Below are 22613 nucleotides of genomic sequence, written 5' to 3'. Positions count from 1 at the left end.
ATTGAACCCCAATTACTTTCAAGGGTGCCTACCTCCAAATATCATGGCATCATGGGTTAGGGGTTCAACATATGATTTGGGCTGTGGGGGGACTCATAGCCATTTAATCCATGAGACTTAAACATATAAATTTGAGATTCCTAATGTACACACTTGAGAGAGAGAAAGATAACAATTTTAAAATGGAAGATTCTGCCTGCTGACAGACTCAATGAGCATAGACCCCTAGTGTACACATGATTTGGAAAACACAAATTTGCTGTTACCTCAGCATAAGTGCCAGTCTAGTATTTAATGATATGAATTTTTCCTGAAACATACAGCTTAGGCCAATGCCAAGTATTTTACCTAATCAGAGGAATGGCCACCTGGTGCAAAACTGAAGGAAAAAATGGCTGTGCCCAACTCTTTGAGAGGCTATTTGTCATGTTCCAAATGGAAACTTATTTGTTTTTCAAGGTCAATTATGAGCATATGTGTTTTTTACCTTATGTGTAGACTTTCAAACATAATCCTCACATATGACACACTATCTCTGTACAAACATCTCTCTTTAACCAGACCTATTCTCAAGGATAGAAGTCAATCATCTGAAATTTGGAACAAGTGATAAAGACATAGCTTTCAAGGTGACTACAAAGAATATGGACCCTGGGAAACTGGAAGCTTTTACAGGGAGTTTATAAATCTGGAGTCAGTTTGGAGAAAAGATTCACATAACAACTGATCAGACATCATTACAATCAAAGTGTTAGCAGAAGTAGAAGAAGATAAATGATGCCCTGATATTCATAATTAATCATTTTTACAGAAGAACAGGCAAGTGGTTTGGAGATTTCTATTTTTTGTTTTACTTTCATAGTTACCAAAAAGCTGAATTAATGACAAACATAATTAGACACTTTTACCCATTAATTGGAAGACTTTCTGTGATGCCATGCTAATTTTAATAACATTCTATGTGTCAGTTACTTTCCATGATTATACCGTTGCTTATCTGAACCAGTATTACTGATCATCAAGATAGCAACAAGCATCCTTTGAAAACAAGCAACTTTGTCTTAGTGGGTCAGATTTTAGTTACTAAAAAAAAAACAAATTCAAACTAGTTTAAGCGAAATTTGTAATTCTCTGGCTCATAAAATGAAATGGTTGAAATGGAGGTTCAGTTAGATCCAAACGTTCAAAAATTATCTTCAGGCATCTTTCTCTCTTTCATTACTTGTCTCTCTTCTCTTCTTTCCTCTATTTTGGCCTCATTTTTAGGGTGACTCTTTCAAAGAGAAAGAAGACATTTTTCTTAGCAGCCCAGACTCATGATGATGAAGTCAGGGAGGCCTTCCCAATAGCATGTTACTTACCCCAAAAGGATTCCTGTCATCTCAGTGGGACCATGCCCCACTCCATTGCCAGAAAAAGCACTCTGTCTAGAATGATGTGCTACCTAATTGGAGAGGTCTGGGTGAAGAAATAGGACAGAAATCATGTAACCACCTCTGGGTTTCCTTCCTTCCCCCTGACCTTTGTGGGGAAAAAAAAAAAAAAAGGGGTAGTCACATACTAAACCACATAGACTAAACATGACTATTTTAAAATGACAAAGGGATAGTTTTCCCACAGGATTTATGGAATGAAAAAAAAAAAATTGTGCTTGCTACAAGCTTCAAGATAAACTTTCAGAAGTGACACACTGTGAAAAAAATATTTGCGATCTGCCTGACTGACAAATGGTTGACATTCCTAATAAATAAAGACCTCTGAAAATAAAAAGAACAAGACCATCAACAGAGAAAAATGAACAGAGCTATGAACAGAGAATTCACAAAAAATAAAATGCAAATGGCTTTTAAACATTTGAAAAGATGTTCAATCTCAGTCATGAGAGAGATGTGAATTACAACTATACTGAGATCCTGTTTCTCACCTCTCAAACTGGAAAAAAAATCCCTAAGTTTGAAAAGCGTATTAACAAAGTAATGAGGAAACAGACACTGGCATGTACACCCACACACGTATATATACAATATATAAACTTACACACGTGTGTGTGTGTGTTTAAAGACTTCTAGTAGGGCAAGGAACAAAAAGAATGGAGGGGACAAAAGTGGGTTTTTCTAGATTTGACTTTTGAATCACATGAATGTTTTACAATTTTTTGTATTATAAAACATAATCTCGAAATAGAAAGTTATTTTGATTCTAAAGTTTAATGGAAAGGCAAATGAGACAGAATATCTAACACAATACCAAAGAAGAATAAAGGTGGAAGACTGACACTACCCAATTTCAAGACTTACTATTAAGCTATCATAATCAAGACAGCAGAGTATTGACACGCAGATCAATGGAACATAATAGAAAGCCCAGAAATAGACACACACAAATATAGCCAACTGATATCTGACAAAAGAGAAAAGGACAAAGGTAGTCTTTTCAACAAATATGCTAGAACAACTGGATGTGCAGATACAAAAATCTGAATTTATACTCAGCCCTTCCATGTCTTACAAAAATGAACTCAAAATGGATCACAGACCAATATAGGAAATGTAGTATTATAAAACTTTCAGAATAAACAGGAGAAATTTGAAGTGATCTTAGGTTTGGCAAGGAGTTTTTAGATACAACACCAAATGTATAATCCATGAAAGAAAAGACTGATAACTTAGACTTTATTACAGTTAAAATTTCTGCTCTGTGAAAGACATCATTTAAAAAAAAATCAAAAGACAGTCCATAAGCTTGGAGAAAATATTTCCCAAACTATCTATGTGATAAACAAAAGGTGGCAAAAGTTGAAGAGCTGAAGCAGAAGGGATTTCTGCAGTGGTGAAACTATTCTGTATGATACTGTGATGGTGGATAGATGCCATCCATTTATCAAAACTCACAGAACTTTATAGCATAGAAAGTGAAGCTTAATGTATGTAAATTTTCAAAAATCATTTAAGAAGTTGGGGATCCCAGAAAACAATGCATTCTGTGACAAGAGAATCTAACTATATTACAAATATATGAAGCCTCACTAAAGGGAACTGGGGGAAAAGTGTTGTCTCTAAGACCAAGCATCAAAGGAACTGCACATAGCAGACCATACTCTAGTTGATAAAGTTGTTTCCCAAGAGACTGTGCATTAATTCTGATACAGCTACACTTGTGTACTGGACAGAACAATTAGGTAAGTGGATGGTGGATGTTAGAAGACAAGTTTCTCAGTGTTAGAGTAAGACAAGCAAGGGAGGAGGACTAGAATGATCCATTTGAGAAGAGAATAGGAGACTCCAGTATAAACTCATGTTTAGATTAATACACGTACAGATGCTTACATGAAGAAATATTCAGTTACATGTATACACACAGGTTAGGTGTGTGTACATTTATATACATATGTGTATATATACATGTGTACACACATATACATATACGTGTGTATACATACATATACGTGTGTGTGTGTGTGTGTGTGTGTGTTTTCCCCATTAGCTGAGAGATCTGGAAGAAATACCACCAGGGTAGCAATGAGCACACCTAGCACCCAGAATGTGGTTTTTAACAGCACTCACCAATAAAAGGAACCAGAACTCTTGGGAGGAATGACTGACTCCAAAACTGGGGCAAGAAATATGTGAGTCTAAAGAATCGTGTAATAAGGAAACATTAAAAAAAAGAACAACCTGATGGAGGTGTGTCAAAGGGACACTGGAGCCAACTGAAATGACTCCCGATAGTAAAGCTAGAAAATTCTGAGCAACAGAATATATAAAATAATAGTATTGGAGTGTAATCCTAAGTATAAAATAAATATTCATGACTCTATACTGATATTAAAAAAGTAACTGAAACATTAGTAAATGAGAGAGAAGACACAAATATGTTAAAATAATTATTTACTAATTTATTTTAAAATAACAATAATGAAACCATTACATCTTAACATAAACAGCATATTTCTATGAAAAATAGCATACAATAAATCATGGAACACTACATTAAAAACTGATGGTGCACTCACTTACTGTATGGTAACTAACATAACCCAATTAAAAAAATAGCTATTTTTCAAAAACAAAACAACTGAATGAGAAAATTAGATTGTTTTACATTTGTGTAAGTCTCCTTAATGTCTGGCTCTATGGAAAAGAACTTGATTCTCATACTTGCTTCTGCATCCAATCTGTTGTGATACCACCTGTCACACAAATTCTGGAAAATTCCACTGTCCACTTGTGAGGGAATGAGACATCTCAGTATTACTGTAAAAGCAGTCTAGACCTCATGTGTCTCTTGAAAGTGTCTCAGAGACACCCTGACATGTGTCCCCAGACCACACTTGGAGAACTGCTGCTCCAGAACAAACTACCAATTTACAAGGTATGCAGAGGAACATATTAAATGACACCACAGAGGAAGTGTTGGCAAAGTACAGAATATGGGCAACTACAGGATGAAATAGTGACGGAAAAAAGGATGCAACACTCAGGACTTGCTTCAAAATAATCCAGTGCAATGGGAGAAAGAAGGTGGGGAGGAGCCAAGGTTGGGTCATGAGGTCACAAAGCTCACTGCACTATTTTCCCTAATTTTGTATGTTTTCATAATAAAAAAGGAAAAAGAAAGAAACAGGATGATGTCTCCAGATATGTCCACTGGAACTTGGTGCTCAGGGGGCCAGATGCCTTTCTGAAGTCTCTAAATGCAATTCTGAATGAGAGCAGTTCAACAACCCACAAAACAGCCACTAACTCAACAATAGCAATTTAAGGAGACATAAGAGAGTTTTTGCCAATTTCTGCACATGGGAAACAGGCTGAATTACATTCAGTTAGCTTTTTTTTCTGATTGTTTTTATGGCCATAGGCACTCTAAGCATTTCTGCTCTGTGCTATAGTCCACAAGGTGGGACCTGTGTGGGGCCTTGTGAATGTGGGTGCATGGAGAGAAGTAAGGCTACTAATGCCATGATGAGGTCTCTCCTTGTGTAATTTTTGGGAAGCACTGGATTATGAGAACATTTTGTGATGCCTCTGCCAAATCAAAAATTATAGATTTTTTGATATAAGAAAATTTTATATGATGAAAACTACCAGAATTTTTTTTAATTTATTTTTTATTTTCAGCATAACAGTATTCATTATTTTTGCACCACACCCAGTGCTCCATGCAATCCATGCCCTCTATAATGCCCACCACCTGGTACACAAACCTCCCACCCCCCGCCCCTTCAAAACCCTCAGATTGTTTTTCAGAGTCCCTAGTCTCTCATGGTTCACCTCCCTTTCCAATTTCCCCCAACTCCCTTCTCCTCTCTATCTCCCCATGTCCTCCATGCTATTTGTTATGCTCCACAAATAAGTGGAACCATATGATAATTGACTCTCTCTGCTTGACTTATTTCACTCAGCATAATCTCTTCCAGTCCCGTCCATGTTGCTACAAAAGTTGGGTATTCATCCTTTCTGATGGAGGCATAATACTCCATAGTGTATATGGACCACATCTTCCTTATTCATTCGTCCGTTGAAGGGCATCTTGGTTCTTTCCACAGTTTGGCGACCGTGGTCATTGCTGCTATAAACATTGGGGTACAGATGGCCCTTCTTTTCACTACATCTGTATCTTTGGGGTAAATACCCAGTAGTGCAATGACAGGGTCATAGAGAAGTTCTATTTTTAATTTCTTGAGGAATCTCCACACTGTTCTCCAAAGAGGCTGCACCAACTTGCATTCCCACCAACAGTGTAAGAGGGTTCCCTTTTCTCCACATCCCCTCCAACACATGCTGTTTCCTGTCTTGCTAATTTTGACCATTCTAACTGGTATAAGGTGATATCTCAATGTAGTTTTAATTTGAATCTCCCTGACGGCTAATGATTTTTTCATGTGTCTGATAGCCATTTGTATGTCTTCATTGGAGAAGTGTCTATCTATATCTTCTGCCCATTTTTTTAAATATGATTGTCTTTTTTGTGTGTGTTGAGTTGGAGGAGTTCATTATAGATCCTGGATATCAACCTTTTGTCTGTACTGTCATTCGCAAATATCTTCTTCCATTCTGTGGGTTGCCTCTTTGTTTCAAGTGACAGACTAGAAAACAGTATTAAAACATATGTAATAAATAGTTAATGTTCACCCTATAGAAGGCATTTATCATGTTCTACATTAAGTGCCATGGACTGAACTGTGTCTCCCCAAAATTTATATATTAAAGGCCTAATATACGATGTGATTGTATTTGGAGATAGGGTCTATAAGGAGGTAATGAAAGTTATATGAAGTCGTGTGGGGTCCTGATCCAGTAGACTAAATGTCCTTACAAAAAGAGATACCAGAGAGCTGCTCCCTCTCTGTGTGCATGCAAGAAAGGCTAAGCAACAGTGAGCAAGCCAGGAAGAGGGAGCTCACCAGAAAGAGGAACACTCTTACACTGTTGGTGGGAATGCAAATTGGTGCAGCTGCTTTGGAAAACAGTATGCAGGTTCCTCAGAAAGTTATGACCCAGCAATTACACTACTAGGTATTTACCCCAGAAATACAGATGTAGTGAAAGGGACATATGCACCCCAATGTTCATAGCAGCAATGTCCACAATAGCCAAACTGTGGAAGGAGCGGATAGTCCCTTCAACAGATGAATGGATAAAGAAGATGTGGTCCATATATATAATGGACTATTACTCAGCCATTGAAAGGATGAATACCCACCATTTACATCAACATGGATGGAACTGAAGGTGATTATGCTAAGTGAAATAAGTCAAGCAGAAAAAGACATTTATCAGGGGTTGATGAGGATGCAGAGAATGGGGGAATCCTCCTACACTGTTGGTGGGAATGCAAACTGGTGTAGCCACTCTGGAAAATGTCATGGAGTTTCCTCAAAAAGTTGAAAATAGAGCTACCCTATGACCCAATCATTGTACTACTGGGTATTTACCCTAACAATACAAATGTAGTGATCTGAAGGGGTACATACACCCAAATCTTTAGAGCAGCAATGTCCACAATAGCCAATCTATGGAATGAAGCTAGATGTCCATCAACAGATGAATGGATAAAGAAGATGTGGTATACACACACACACACACACACACACACACACACACACACGAATACTATGCAGCCATCAAAAAGATGAAATCTTGCCACTAGCAATGACATGGCTGGAACTAGAGGTATTGTACTAAGTGAAATAAGTCAATCAGAGAAAGACAATTATCATATAATCTCTCTGATAATGAGGAATTTGAGAGGCACAGTGGGGAGTTGTGGGGGGGAGGGAGGGAAAAATGAAACAAGATGGGACTGGGGAGGGAGACAGAACATAAGAGACTCAATCTCAAGAAACAAAATAAGGGTTGCTAGAGGGGAGAGGGGAGGGAGAGATGGGGTGGTGGGGTGATGGACATTGGGAGGGTATGTGCTATAGTGAGTGCTGTTAATTATGTAAGATTGATGATTCACAGATCTGTACCCCTGAAACAAATAATGCATGATATGTTAATAAAAAAGAAAAACAAATAAAAAAGAAAAAAAAAAAGAGAAAAGGACAATTACCATATGGCTTCTCTTATATGTGGAGCATGGGTAGAGCATGAAAGACATGAGGGGTAGGAAGGGAAAAATGAAGAGGGAAATCAGAGGGGGAGATGAACCATGGGAGACTATGGATTCCAGAAAACAAACTTAGAGCTTTAGAGGAGAGGTGGGTGGGGAAATGGATTAGCCCAGTGATGGGTATCAAGGAGGGCACGTGTTATAATGAGCAGTGGGTGTTATATGCAAACAGTGAATTATGGAATACTACATCAAAAGTTAATGATAATACTGGGAGCCTGCTTCCTCCTCTCTCTCTGCCTGCCTCTCTGCCTACTTGTGATCTTTGTCAAATAAATTTAAAAAAAATTAATGATATACTGTATGGTGACTAACATAACATAATAAAATAAAAAGAAAAAAAAAAAGAAATCAAACCCTGCCGTGCCTTGGTCTGGGCTTTCTGCCTCTAGAGCTGTGAGAGGTAAATTCCTATGGTTCAAACCACAGGAAGTAAAGGATTTTGTATGGCCATCCAAGCAGGCTAATATACTAAGAAATACTATGCAGCAATTAAAATACGTTTGTAACATATCACTAAAGAAAAAGAAGCACCTCACAGACAATATGCTAAGTATGATCCCACATATGTAAAAAGCCAACAGAAATAAAACAAAAACATTATATATATGCGCATATGTATCTTACACGGGTCTGGACAGTTCTGTGAGCAATTAGTATGCTTTCCCCCAAACTCCTTTTTGCACCATTACTCCACCTTGAGTACTCCATTACTATAAAGGTAAAGATATCACTGTAGAACTACAGATAGAAAAAGACATCTAAATCCTGATGTTTCAGTTTTTTAAAGCTCAGATCCATGTGTACAACACTTGCAAAATCATCTTTTGTTTGTTTTCTATCCCAGAAGATGTGGGTGGGCAGGACACCTCTCCCTACATAGAAGAACAAGGAAGGAAAACAAGAATATGACAAACCAGTCATACCTCCGAGGGCCCTGTACTCCGCTCTCTCCACCAAGGTTAACTTCAAGGGTATGGTGAAATCGAACTCTCTGGTAAGTACAGGGTTTAAGAGCAGAGATGCCTGCCACCTGCTTTCCCTCTGTACTGGGGTTAGCACTTCCAAAGGAGGTTCTCACTCGATCAAGGAAAGAGGGAGCTTGAAGAGGGATAACCATATGGGGGCAGGGGTGTGAGAAGGCAATCAGCCCCACCTAGTTCCCCATATCTTGAAGAACTGTTTCCTCCAAAGCACAGGAAGAAGGATATCTATATACTTGAAGGGCCCTTGTATAGACTGGCAGATAGTGACATAAACAGTCCAGCCAAGGACCAAATATGACTGCCAGCACCTTACTGGGTTCCCAGGAGCCAGGCCCCAGGGAGAATGATCCTAGAAAATTCTAGGGTGAACCTAGACCCAGGCCCCAGAGAGAATGATCCTAGAAAATTCTAGGGTGAACATACCCCATAGAGTCCAGCTGTTTTGTTTGTTTGTTTGTTTGTTTGTTTGTTTTTTCCACTTCAGAAACCATGACTCTCTTTCAAATATCAGCATTTAGACAAGCCACAGGGATGCTGAACTATTAGGACTTAAACTTGGAACAAGAGTTTTGCTAGGGTTGATTAGTTTTCTGTCATTAGATAAAATGGGAGGGGTGTGTGTGTGTGTGTGTGTGTGTGTATGCGTGTGCATGTGCACATGTATAAACAGTGCTAAATGACCAAAGCAGTGTTTTTCTAGGGGTCAGAGTAGGATTTGGAGAACGCATGAAAGAAAAGAATCACACTTTGCACTGCATTTGTACTTCTATAAATTGCTCCTGTTTTTCACACTGAGCACAAATTACTCTTGTGGTCAAGGTTTTGGTTTGTAAGAAACAATGATGAAAGCCAAAGTTTCTCCCAAGCAATTCCAGGGACGACTGGCAGAGCATCTGCCATCACGCATTTACCATGAAATGCTATGGCTTCATTGAAAAGATGGTGTCAGGGAAGAACAGGGAGGCCCAGGTGACTTGTCGCGTCACATAGAATAAAAGGTGTAACTGTGAAAAAAAATATTAAAGAATTGTCAAAAGTGTCTGGCAAGAGCTTTATAGGGTATAAAGCATGTCACTGCACTACCTTTTCTGCCACCACCCAAAGACAACTTTTTCATGAAAAAGCATATTAATATAGAAATAATAAGAAAGCATATTAATAAGTACAACCGCTGAGTACCGCTGAATACTGCTGTATGTCAAAGTCAACAAAGACCATCTCCTAAATTCGAGTACAACCTCTATGCCCATCACAAAATTAGTCATTGTTCAACCACTATTTTCATCAACCCATGTAGACAAGTAGATTTCTAAAAATTCCACAGAGCTGAGACGATTTTGTTACTCTGATTTCCATGGGTTCCCGTGGTACAGTCCCAAGAAACATGCATCTCCAATTGGCAAATGTTTACTGGGCCCCATAAGGTCCATTCTTAGTGCCAGAGAAGTACAGAGATGAGTAAGACCCGGCTCCTGCCTTGGGGTATTTATAGTCTTACAGGGGAGAGAGACACGTAAATAGCTAATAATGACATAAGGCAAGATAAAGCAAGTGCCACAATAATTATAAGAAAATAGCCAGGGGGGACGCCTGGGTGGCTCAGTTGGTTAAGCGGCTGCCTTCAGCTCAGGTGATGATCCCAGCATCCTGGGATCGAGTCCCGCATTGGGCTCTCTGTTCAGCAGGGAGTCTGCTTTTCCCTCTGCCTCTGTCTGCCTGTGCTCGCTCTCTCTCTCTCTCTGACAAATAAATAAAAAAGAAAGAAAGAAAGAAAGAAAGAAAGAAAGAAAGAAAGAAAGAAAGAAAGAAAGAAGCAAGCCAGGGGAGTACAAAGGATGGAGTATTTAATCCTCTGTGGGTGTTTGGGCTTGCTGTCCCAGACCAGTAGGAGAGAGCAGGCAGAGAAGGGGCAAGGGGAGTCAAAGCTAAGAGAACAGCATGAATAAAAGTGAGGAAACGAGAAAGGAAGGCTGAGGTCCTTCCACGCCTCGCGCCAGGTCTGTAAGAAAAGGCATTCACGAGCCTGTTCAATGAGACTCTTAATCATGTACATTCTATATTCACTTTCCTCCTGTAGCCAGAGGCCAAATAGGTAGACCTAGCCTGAAATTATTAGAAAGAGAAAGCAAAGTAGAAATGTGCTCAGCAAATGTGGGTTCCTTGAGAGAGAGAGAGAGATACTCATCCACCACGCAGGGGCAACGTGGGAGGCTCTTACACTTGGCTCCGAGAGCTTGGCAGTGGTTTCCCCAGTTCACCTGAAAAGTGCTGCAACATAGCATGTACCAAGACTGGAGCCTGCAAAATGAGCAGATAGACATTTTCCCCTTTGCTTAAAACTTCTTCAAATTGGGCTCCAGCTGAACATAAATCATAATTTCAAGTAGCCAGCTGTGATGCATTTAGACCAATTCTTTTGATGTCTTCATCTGTGGGGGTCCATCACAGCTTATGGAGTAGCAGCGCCCTCTATTGGAGAGGAGGTCTCTTGAGTGCCCATGACTACTAGGAAAACCTTCCTAATTTGTAGATGAAAGGGGTAGCAGCTCTCTCTGATTGATCCAGCCATTCACCAGTGGCAGAGATTTTCTTACCCACTCTAGCTGATATTATAAATACAAAATCTTTTTCTACAGAAATAAGTTTTGCATGATGGTTATTACTTTATATTAACTCTTAAATTTTAGTACCTTACCTTCTGACTTTCTTAAAAACTAATATATGTTATCATTGACAATACTCCATAAGATGTACACAGGATTCCTCAAAGTACATAAAAGAGGAAATTAGGTGCTGTAAAGCATAGAAAAGTATCATCGACATTTTCAAAGCTCATCAAAATGATGTCTTTTAAACTTAATAGTTCTATAGAAACACAAAAAAATTAGTGGCTGCTTTGTTTCATTCACCTATTCAACAACATTTTTCACAAGCCTATTTTGTCCTCAACCCATGATTTACAAAATAAATAGGGCATTGTCATGGATCTCACACATGGAGAAAAGAATAAGCTAGCCAACACGAAACAATGTGACAGGTACTACTGTAGAGGTACACATGGTAAAAAAGTAGAGCCCCCAACTCAATCCTCAAGACAGATGTTCATATACAGAAAGGTGGTAATGCTTGGGCTGTATCTTAAAGAGTAGCTAGGAATCAACCATGCAGAAGACCAACGAAAATGGTTTTCCAGAAATACCTGAGAGGAAGTACAAAGGCATAGAGACATAAAACAGACTAAGGTCTTAAGGGACCATCAGGTTCATAAATATTACAGAGGCGTAGGGTACTACCATACAGGGAATGCTGAGAGCCGGGAGTGGGGGGTGACCCTTAATCACAGGAGTTGAAAGGATATTACAGACCATCTAAGGACACTTTCGGTAACCTGACACCGACCCCCTTGTATGGCTGCACTGGCTTTCATTTTGCACCCTGTGTAGTAATGCCCCTCTCATTCGTGGAACTAAAATCAATTCAACTCTTTTTGGGATGAAACATGAAGTACTGCAGAATTGACTAAGTACTGCATTTTCACCAGTAAATATAATCAGCTCTAAGCCGAGGTTGAATGAGACTATCCAGGGTTAAGATGGTCCCTCTGCAGCATCTGTGAGCCATAATAAATAACCAAGTCTCTGAATTTATCCTGACTCTAAAGAAGACACTTACAACAGCAGGGCCCTTCATGGCTTTTGTAAACGCCACAAGACTTCTGAGTGCAAGCGAAAAGGAACAGCTCTCTTTAATCCCCAAGATCGTTGCCTAAAGCTCCTTGTGTATCTCCCTGGAGAACCTCCATTCTCCTCATCAGGCGGAGCACTACTGATACCCACTCTCCCTACAGACTCTGTGGAAGCAATTACTAAGTGCGGTCATGATTCTACTGATCAGGCGAGTTTGCAGTACAAGGAAACAAAATCAACCATGTTAATTTCAGCTGAGCAATGGCAGGGAGGAGCTGTGCTACTTGCCAAATAGAGAAATCGGAGCTCCTCGGAGAAAGCAATTCAATTTGCGAGGTCTAATTATAAGCTGAAATTAAAAATAATGGAAGGCACAAAGCAACTGCATATGAAAGTCCAGGTAATGTCAGTGGGAAAAAAAAAAAAAACGCATCCTTCCAAAAGGCACTGCCCTTCTCAACCTGCTTTCTCCTATGAATCTGCCAATGGTTTCCCCATTTACGACTATTTAATCGGTGAGAGGTTACAGCAGGCAATGCAATTGAACTTGGGAGGGAAACAGAGGCAGAACTCTCTCTTTCACACTGTGTACATGGTAAAAGATGAAATGAACCAGCAAGGGGAAGGAAGGGGAAAGGAGAGGTACAGATATCCCGAAGAGGCAGTCAGTAGGAACAAAAATCGAAGCCACGAGAGCAGGTGAAAGCATCAGAGTCTTTATAAGAGCACAAGAGGCCGTTCATCTCCGTGGCTTAAAAGCTAAAGATCCAGGCTTGCGCCTCAGACCTGAAGTCAAATACTAGTCTACCCTTTCGAGCTGACTGACCTGAGGCCAATTATTTAAGCACCAAAAGGTTCAATTTCCCCCACATGCACAATGGTATAGGCTTATTAAAAAGACTAAATTAGATACAGTGAATGTATGGCCTTCAAAGACTGTCCCACACATAAGAAGCATTCGGTGAGTTTAAGCTTGAAGAAAGAATGCGTGGCACACATCAAAAAAGCAATAATAGTTTGCTGGGTAATGTCATAAAGAAGCAAGAAGAAAACTTGAATGCTTTTGTGTGTGGAAAACAGAGTGGCCAATGACACCATGGGAAGATGGCAATTAGAGTGAAGTAATGACACAGCCCTAAAGGGGGTAACAGTTCTTCCCCCACCTTCATAAGCGTTACCCTTAGAATGCACCCATTTTATTTTACTTATTTTTTTTTTTTAAGTAAGCCCCACACCCAGCACAGAGCCTAACATGGAGTCAAACTCATGACTCTGAGATCAAGACCCGAGTTGAAATCAAGAGTCAGATGCTTAACCAACTGAGCCAACCAGGGAGCCCACAGAATGACCCCATTTTAAATTTGTACCAATAATGTCTGAATATGTTGATGAATTATACCGTATTTCTTTCTTGATCATGTTTTAGAATGAGAGAAGTCTTCAAAAACTGAATAATCAGTGTAGTTTTATAGTATATCAATAATACCTCAATAAAGCTATTTTAAAAAGGATTTTTTTTTTAAATCCATGACAGCCTGGGGGCAAGAGAAGTATAATGATTTTGATCAAAGTCCTATTATCAGAATAGCTGGGGAAACTGGGTATGTTCATTCGCTCTAATTATAGACTGAAGTGGGTCCACACTTCCCCCAAAATTCACCTACTGAAGCCCTAATCCCCAGGATGACTGTATTTGGAAATCAGGCCCTTAAGAAGGTAATTAAGATTAAATGAGGTCATAAGAGTGGAGCTCTAATCTAACAGGGCTGGTGTCCTTACGGGAAAAGGAAGCCAGGCAAGGAGCACACACGTACAGAGGAAAGGCCACGTGAGGACAAAGTGAGAAGGCGGCCATCTGCAGATCAAGGAGAGAGAGAAACGCAGCCTGCACCTTGATCCTGGTCCCTCCAGAACTGTAAGGAAGTAAATCTCTGTAGTTTCAGCTGTGTGTTAGGACAGCCCTGGGACACAAATACACTACAATGCCCTGGTAGACAAAAGTGCATCTAAATCCAATCTCAACCACTTGCTAATGGAGGGCAAAGTATGAAGCCGCTTTGGGTCTCCATTCCCTCGTGGATGAATACAGATGATATCACTGACGAATACACATCATTATTTTGGCTATGTGGAGAATTAAGGGAGAGGATGCTTTTAAAGATCTTAGCACAGTGTCCGGGATCTAGGAAGCCCTTGATAAGTATTAACATTAAGGATGATTTTCATGACTCTGAATCACTAACACAATTTAAGATTCCATTCCAGGGCTTTTCTCACTCAATTACCTCATACTCTTGTATGAAATTTTACCCCTAAGATTATGTCTCACCCACATTTTTTTCCTAGACCAAGAATTTTTTTTTTTAAGGAAGATGATGATAAATGACAAATTTAAAAAATTGCTAGTTTGGCTTTTAAATCTTCCATTCAATTTCCTCCAAAGTGGACCCCCAAACAGGTTATGAGTCAGCTTACCAAAACCACGTATCTTTAATTCACCTGTTAACAGTTTCCTTTGAGGCTTGAGAAGATGTATATTCCCTCTGCTTACTTCTGATTTGTTATTCCCTGGAAATACATACATCCATCACTCTCTGAAAAGGCATTCAATGTGTCTGGGGGGAAATCCCTTGTAAAGGCTCTGGGATGAGAAAAGTCTGGTGCAATTTAGGGGAATCAAACATCAGCTATTTACAAGACATTAGGGAGAACAGTATCTATAGCAGGCTTCAGGAAAAAAAAAGAAAGCTCTTTTAAAAGTTCATGCATTTTTAAAAAACTCAACCCCCTTGAACATGGAACAACAGGGCTGGGTTACATTTGCTCAGCTACAGGCTCAGAGGTGCATGAATGCCAAACAAATCCATTGCATTACCTAAAGGTTTATTGCCCATGTTCAGGGAAGGACCTGGTTCATCCATGCCCAATACCAGGGGACTTTCATTTCCTTTCAACAGTTCAGAGATTTCCTTCACCTCTAAAATATTTTGAAAAGAAGAGAGTGAGAAATGACTTTATCATTCCCTTCAAATGACATTTCAAAAATAGTGGCCAGGTCTTCCAGCTTTACACTGGGGACAGAACTGAAAAAATAAAAATAAATAGAAAATGAAAAAAAAAAAAAAAACCAACAACAGTTTGTGCCAACTCACTTCCTGGTAGAGTTCTTTTATAGCAGGAGAGGCCGGGGTGGGGTGGGGAAAGGAGAGATTGTTCATCAGACTCATTTAGTTGAGAGATGACATCAAAACATTTTCTATATGCATCTATCATAGACGTTTTCTTTTCTTTTTTATTTTTGAAGATTTTATGTATTTATTTGCAGGGGAGGAGAGGAGCAGAGGGGAGGGAGAGAAAGAGAGAGAGTCTCAAGCAGATTCTACGCTTAGCACAGAACCCATGTGGGGCTTGATCTCATGACCCTGAGATCATGATCTTGAGCCGAAACCAAGAGTCAGATGCTCAACTGACTGAGCCACCCAGGCACCCCGGTACCATGGACATTTTCTTCTAGAAAACTCAAAAATGTCTTTACAGAGATACTACTTTATTTCAGAAATGTACATGTCAAGCAATTCAGTTCACATTTAGTTTCTCATTTCATCTGTGTATCCAATGAGATAGAACCTGAAGGGTAACAGAAAGGATGGGTGTTGAGTCAAACCGCTCTGAATTTAAATTTCAGATTCATCCCTACCTGCTAACTTCACTCTTCTCATCTAAATGAGGATAATAACACACCCCTTGCAAAATTACTGTACGTAAGATTCCCAACAAGGAATGGAACCCAATACACAGGAAGCGAGATCTTGCTATTACTGTTGTTTTCATGATCACAGTGCCTAGAAACAGGCACCAAGAAATGCAACAGCCTTCATAAGGTTGCAACACCAATAAAGTGATGAATCCAGGGGCACCTGAGTGGCTCAGAATGTTGAGCCACTGCCTTCAGCTCAGGTTGTGATCTCCAGGTCCTAGGATCGAGCCCTACATCGGGCTCCCAGCTCAGTGAAGAGTTTGCTTCTCCCTCTCCCTCTCCTTCTGTTTGTGCTCTCTATCTCTCTCAAATAAATAAATAAAATCCTTAAAAATAAAAATAATGAATCCAAATATGGCAGAGGCTTCTAAGTGTCTATTACTAACTAGTCTCTCTCTCTCAGTAACATGTTACTAAGAATTATCCAGAGAGGCAATCTACCCAACTAAAAGATCATCTCATATTATCCAGGCTCTCTTTTAGCTACAAAGAGGCAGTGAGATGCAAACACGAGCTCTGAGCCACGGGAAGTCTCCTTAAGAGGACAGAGAGTTGGCACGGTACCTGTCTGGACTGAAGACATGAGGGCTGAAGGCTCCAAGCAGGCACGATAGAACAAGAGGTTGCTCTGAGACTGAACGTCATGGACTAGGGATGGTGAAGTTCCCAGACACAGGACTCTGGGTCACCAATGACCTTGAGGATGCCATGCAGCTCTGCTGTGCCTACACTGGAATGTATTTTTTTTTTACTTTAATTTTTTTAATTTAAATTCAATTAGCCAAGGTATAGTACATCATTAGTGTTTGGTATGATGTTCATTAGAATGCATTTTACGTGAAAGAGTAATCTCTAAGTGTTTATTTTCTGGCTTCTGTTATTAGCAGCCAAATGCAATTCCTAAATGGTATATATTAGGCCTTTCTGACTCTAAAGTCAGGGAAAGCATGAGGGTAACCTACTAATCCTGCATCTTGAAAATCAATTTTAGGCAAATGGGGATGGTTAGTTACCTGAAAAGCATGTTTCCTCCCCGAAGAGTATATCAAAACATATTTTGAAATTTCCTCTCACACTTTTTCTCACTGAACAGGAAAATAAATTTCTTAGTTGAGTCCAAGTCAACAGATACTGTCTGAGCATCTGTATGCAAAATAGTACAAGGGAAGCAGACAACGCTCAGGTCCTGCTCTGACACTCCTATAGTCTAATTATGATCATCCATTTATTCATGGATCCCTGTGGTCTAGTTGTATTCATTCATTCATTCATTTGGCTAGTCAGCATAGTTTCTTAAGAATGCCTTCTAAACACCAGGCATAGCAGCAGCAAGACATAAACATCATTCTCACTCTCATGGAGTTTGTACTGTGGTTGAGGGAGAGAGAGAGATAATAAACAAGTGAATAAATGAACAACAGAACTTCACTTAGGATTCTTCAGATAAAGTTCCTGACACTGAGCAGAAATGAAGATCTATCTGAACAGGTGATACATAGACTGAGAGCTACATGCCAAGAAAGACCCAGTCATTCAGAGTACAGCAAATGTAAAGACATGAGCCAGAAGAAAATCTGGTCCATTAGAATCAGAAAGAAAGCCAAAGAGGGTTAGAATATATGGAATGATGTTGGGAATAGTCTCTTCTATCAGAGATAGAGGGTTGGATTCTGTCAGATCTTATAGACCATGGCAGCAGACTTAGATTTTATTGCAAGTGCAATAAGAAATATAGGCAGTCATTGGAAGATTCAAAAGCAGAGAATAAGATTTATGTTAATAAAAGATTATTCCAACTGCTGGATGGAAAATGAATAATGAGGGCTTAAAGAGTAGTCCCGGGGATTCCATCCAGTTGACCGCCCAATGCTGTAATCCAATAAAGAAACAAAGATGGTGGGCATGGTGGGGCAGCACCCCCCTGGAGAGTGACTGGCAGATGTGGGGAACATTTTAGAGCTAGAGTCTCTTGAATGGCTAATGGATGGCATTTTACAATGGCAGCAGGATTCACCTTTTCAGTGGAGTTTCCTTTATTCTTTTTCTTTTTTTTAAAGTACAGTTGACACATTATGCTACATTAGTTCCAGGTGTATGACATAGTGATTCAACTTCTCTATTTGTGATGCTGTCTCACCACAAGCATAGCTACCATCTGTCACCCTATAACATTATTACAATATCATCGACTACATTACCTATGCTGTACCTCTCAGCCCTGTGCCTTATTCATTCTGTAACTAGAAGCCCGTATCTCTACTTTCCTTCCCTCATTCTGCCCATCTCCTTTCCCCCCTCCCCTCTGGTAACCACCCATTTTTTCCCTCTGTATTTATAGATCTGTTCACTGGAGCTGCCTTCAACATTCACTGTTATTCAAAAAATCAAGTGTCTGAGCAATAATTTACTTGCTTTCCCTGATCTATTAAGACCCCCCGAAATCAATGTACAAAATAATCACCACTGTATGAACAGACAACACCTTGCACCTCTCTGCCTGTTTCTAGCGACGTTAACATTCTCCGGCTTTTTCTATCATCTCACCTTAATATCCTAGCACCCTGTGTTAATGAAGAACCAGGAGTACACTGTCTAATCCAAAGACCCCTTAGACCAACCAGTTGTTTCACAACCAAATATTAATTCTGAATAAATGGGAAAACATCACCAGGTTAGTGTAGTGCAGTGCACCATTTACCCACTGAACGCATGTTCTTGCCTTCCCTCTCTTTTTATGTCTGGAACAACTAGTTCACAGGAGCAAAGAGATGAAATCACTGTTCAGAAAACTCCCCTTGCTGCTTAGCTGCTAATGCATTTTACAAGTTCCCTAAGACTGGAGGAGGTTGGCTTTTCTTTCTCTGTGCCTTCTTACCTTCCCTCCCCTCCTATCTCTTCTCCTTCTTCACAGAAGTGCATTAATCATCACGATTGGCTGGGAATGGAATCACAGGGATCACAGGAATTCATGATGCAACTGGAATCACACTCTGACATAGGCTCTTGTTGATGAAATACTCATTAGGTAAAGAGAGAGAGGAAGGAAGGGAGAGAGGGAGGGGTAGAAAGGGAAGGAGGAAGGATGGAGGAAGAAGAGAGAAAAAGAGAGAGAGAAAGAAAGACAGGAAGGAAGGAGAGTTCAGCACATTATCAATACTAAAGAAATGAAGGCAGAAATTATCTTTCTTTTTCCAAGAAACTGTCTTTGTTTTTATGTTATGTTAGTCACCATACAGTACATCATTAGTTTTTCATGTAGTGTTCCATGATTCATTGTTTGCATTTAACACCCGATGTTCCATGCAATACATGCCCTCCTTAATAACTATTAATGGGCTAACCCATCCCCCCATCCTCCTTCCCTCTGAAACCCACAGATTGTTTCCTGGAGTCCACAGTCTCTCATGGTTCATCTCCCCCTCTGATTTTCCCTCTTCATTTTTCCCTGCCTTCCCCTAACGTCCTCCATGCTATTCCTACCTTCCACATATAAGTGAAACACTATGATAACTGTCTTTCTCTACTTGACTTATTTCACTTAGTACAATCTCCTCTAGTTCCCAACATTTGCATCAGCTTGTATGGAACTGGAACAGAAACTGTCTTTAACCACGAAATGGCCATGGGCGGGCACCTTTCCTACATGAAATCAAGTCGGCTTTTCATCTACACAGCAAGGCTAGAGAAGGTATGGTCCTCTAACTTTCACAGATAAGGAAATGGAGCCTCAATGAAACCAGGCAACTTGGTGACCACCACCCATATACTAAGGAGCACCCCTACAACTCAAAGCAAGATCCTAACAACTCCAAAGCCTATGCTCTTTTCCTCTCTCAGGCTCCCTTCCACTCAGCATAACAGAGAGATGAACGTGGGTCTGAAGATGTGGGTGCAAGGCTTAAAGGATCACCACTTAAGAGTTTGGAGGGGGTGGGGGGAAGGGTGCTGGGTATTGAGGAAGGCACATATTGCATGGAGCACTGGGTGGGGTACATAAACAATGAATCTTGGAACACTGAAAAATAAAATTAAACTTAAAAAAAGAGAGAGACTGTGGATTAAATAACTTAATTTCCCAGGGCCTCAGCTTCAGTGTCCTTATGGGACTTAGAGAGAGGGAGTAATGCATGTGAAGGTATTTTATAAACCATAAATTTTATGACAAATCATTATAAATCTTGACAGTGAAATAAAAGTCAAACAAGCAAAGGATGGTGCATATAAAATAAACTGAACTTATTTTCCCTACAAGCAACTTGCATGTTGAGAAGTATTTTCTCAAGTATTTAATAATATAAAAATTTTACTAATGGGAGATTTGATACTGATTAAATCCACTGGTATTGGGAAGCTTTCAACCTATCATAATAATGACAGTAATAATAATAATGTCACATTTATTGAGTGCTTGGCCTTTGCAAGATTCTAAGTGTTAACTCATAGATTCTCCAACATCTCTGTTTTAATAGGCCCTGTTTTACAGAGAAGCAAGGGACATGGAGAGGTGAAGTAACTGGTCAAACAAAACATTAGAATGTGAACCCAGACAGCCCCGCTCCCCTGGTCACATTTAGTTACAATGCAGGACTACAGCGGGCACTGAAAATCCATCTTCAAAAAATCTGGGGTTTTTTTTGGTTTTGTTTTGTTTTTGTTTGTTTGTTTGTTTGTTTTTACAGAAAGGTGTCAGTTCTTGAATAAAAGACACCACGCCTGTGTCTCTGGTGAATGTTAAAGTATTTCGGGCAAGTTTAACAGAATGGAAATTTTCAAGATAATACTCCCACAGCATATCATCGGCTTCCCCTTGGCAGCTTAAACCTTTCCTAATCGGACTTTTCATCAGTCCTGGTGACTCACGACAGGCTAATGATTTCCTCCCCCTGAACAGTTTCTCTCTTTCTGTCCCTTCCAGCTGTCCTGGTGTGGTAATCTGGGATTAGAACAGGAACATCAACTATGAATTCGCAGCTGAAGAGTTCTGAACTCCCAGGTGGAAAGGATCAGATATGGGCAAACTGGTAATAATGATGCCCTACGGAATGAAGACTAGGTGATGCTTTCTCTCCTGTACCTAGGCCAGTGTTTACAGCCACGGTTTACATTTGTTCATTTAGAGCAAAACAGTGAATGTGCAGCTAGCTAGCAGAAAAGATCCTGCCTCTCTACTGGGCCCCTCACTTTTGTCCAGAACCCTGTGCTGACATCCACCGTATCCCAGGGGAGCCCCATCATATGCCATTTAGCTCATGGGATGATTCCCTAACTTTGGAGAATGAGGAGACAGATGGCCAAGCACTTGGGAGAGATTGCTACACAGAGTTATTTAGCAGGACGTCAATGAGGAGAGACAGGAGGCAGGAGGCACTTTCTCCTCTGTAAGTTTTCAAAGGACAATATGCTTTTGGATGTGATCAAGCAAGGTTGATATTTAGATCAATTATATTTAGTAAACATCTACTACGTACCAATCCCTGAGTGAGATGCTTTCCTATGTATTATTTTATGTAATGCCCATAAGAACCAATAAAAATATCAATGTGCATTCAAGTTACAGAGACTGAATATTAAAACGTAATGGATAAAATCCTGCAGTTGAACAGAAACACTTTAGAATTCTGCATCCATCTCTCACTAAGTGCGAGGAATTATCCAGACAACTGCCTATAGATTTTTTCTTTGTTCTATTATTTAATCTAGTTGAGTATTTCTCAAACCTTGGTGAGCAAAATAATTATTGTCCAGGGTTATAGACACCAAATCTTATTTACTGAGCTTCATGGTCAATTTCAGGGCATTTCAAGGTTATTTTCAGGGACTCTGTGTAAACATAAGCAGGTTGAAACCAGCACAAGAAACCAGCACCAACACAGTCACCTGAGAGGGCAAGGCGGGGTGGGGGGGCGTTGGGGGTGTTGTTGAAGCCCAGCCTATTTCCTACTGTTTAACTGATTCAGCTGGGAGCAAAGAATACTATTTTGTAATTCAAGTGTCAGAGAGGGGCCACTCTAGAAGCTAACTTTATAAATTTAAGTAGTTAGATCTAAGTTCACTGCTCCTTTATTTTTAAAGGCTTTATTTTATCTTATTTTAATATCTCACTGCCCCTTTATTTTTATACCTCCCACACACCACCCCCTCACTGGAATGTGAGCTTCATGGCCCAGGGGCACTATTTAATCATTTTTGTATTCCCAGGATCTTATTCAGTGCCTGGAACATAACAGATTCTCCCTGAAGAATGGCTAATATATGAGACATTTAAATAAAATTAATTTAATCATTATTTCCTTAAATAATCATTGAAGGAAAATAATTTAACCTTAGCCAACATCCAATGATAAAACTAGTATGTGTTATATGTTAGGCATGTAGTAATCATTGTACAGTCCTCACAAAAACTCTCTAACATATGCATTATCATTACTATTTTAGCCCCATTTCTAGCTGAAGAGCAAAAATATATTTAAATATGTTTATTTTACATATTTAACTAATATTAATATAATAGTATTAAAATTACAGTAGGATCTTGCCTTTTCTCTGAAATATTTAATATATACTGTTCCT

Source organism: Mustela lutreola, chromosome 5 (assembly GCF_030435805.1).
Source record: "Mustela lutreola isolate mMusLut2 chromosome 5, mMusLut2.pri, whole genome shotgun sequence".
In the NCBI taxonomy this organism is placed as follows: Eukaryota; Metazoa; Chordata; class Mammalia; order Carnivora; family Mustelidae; genus Mustela; species Mustela lutreola.
The sequence above is the reverse complement of the archived record's forward strand: the minus strand, read 5'-3'. Positions refer to the sequence as shown.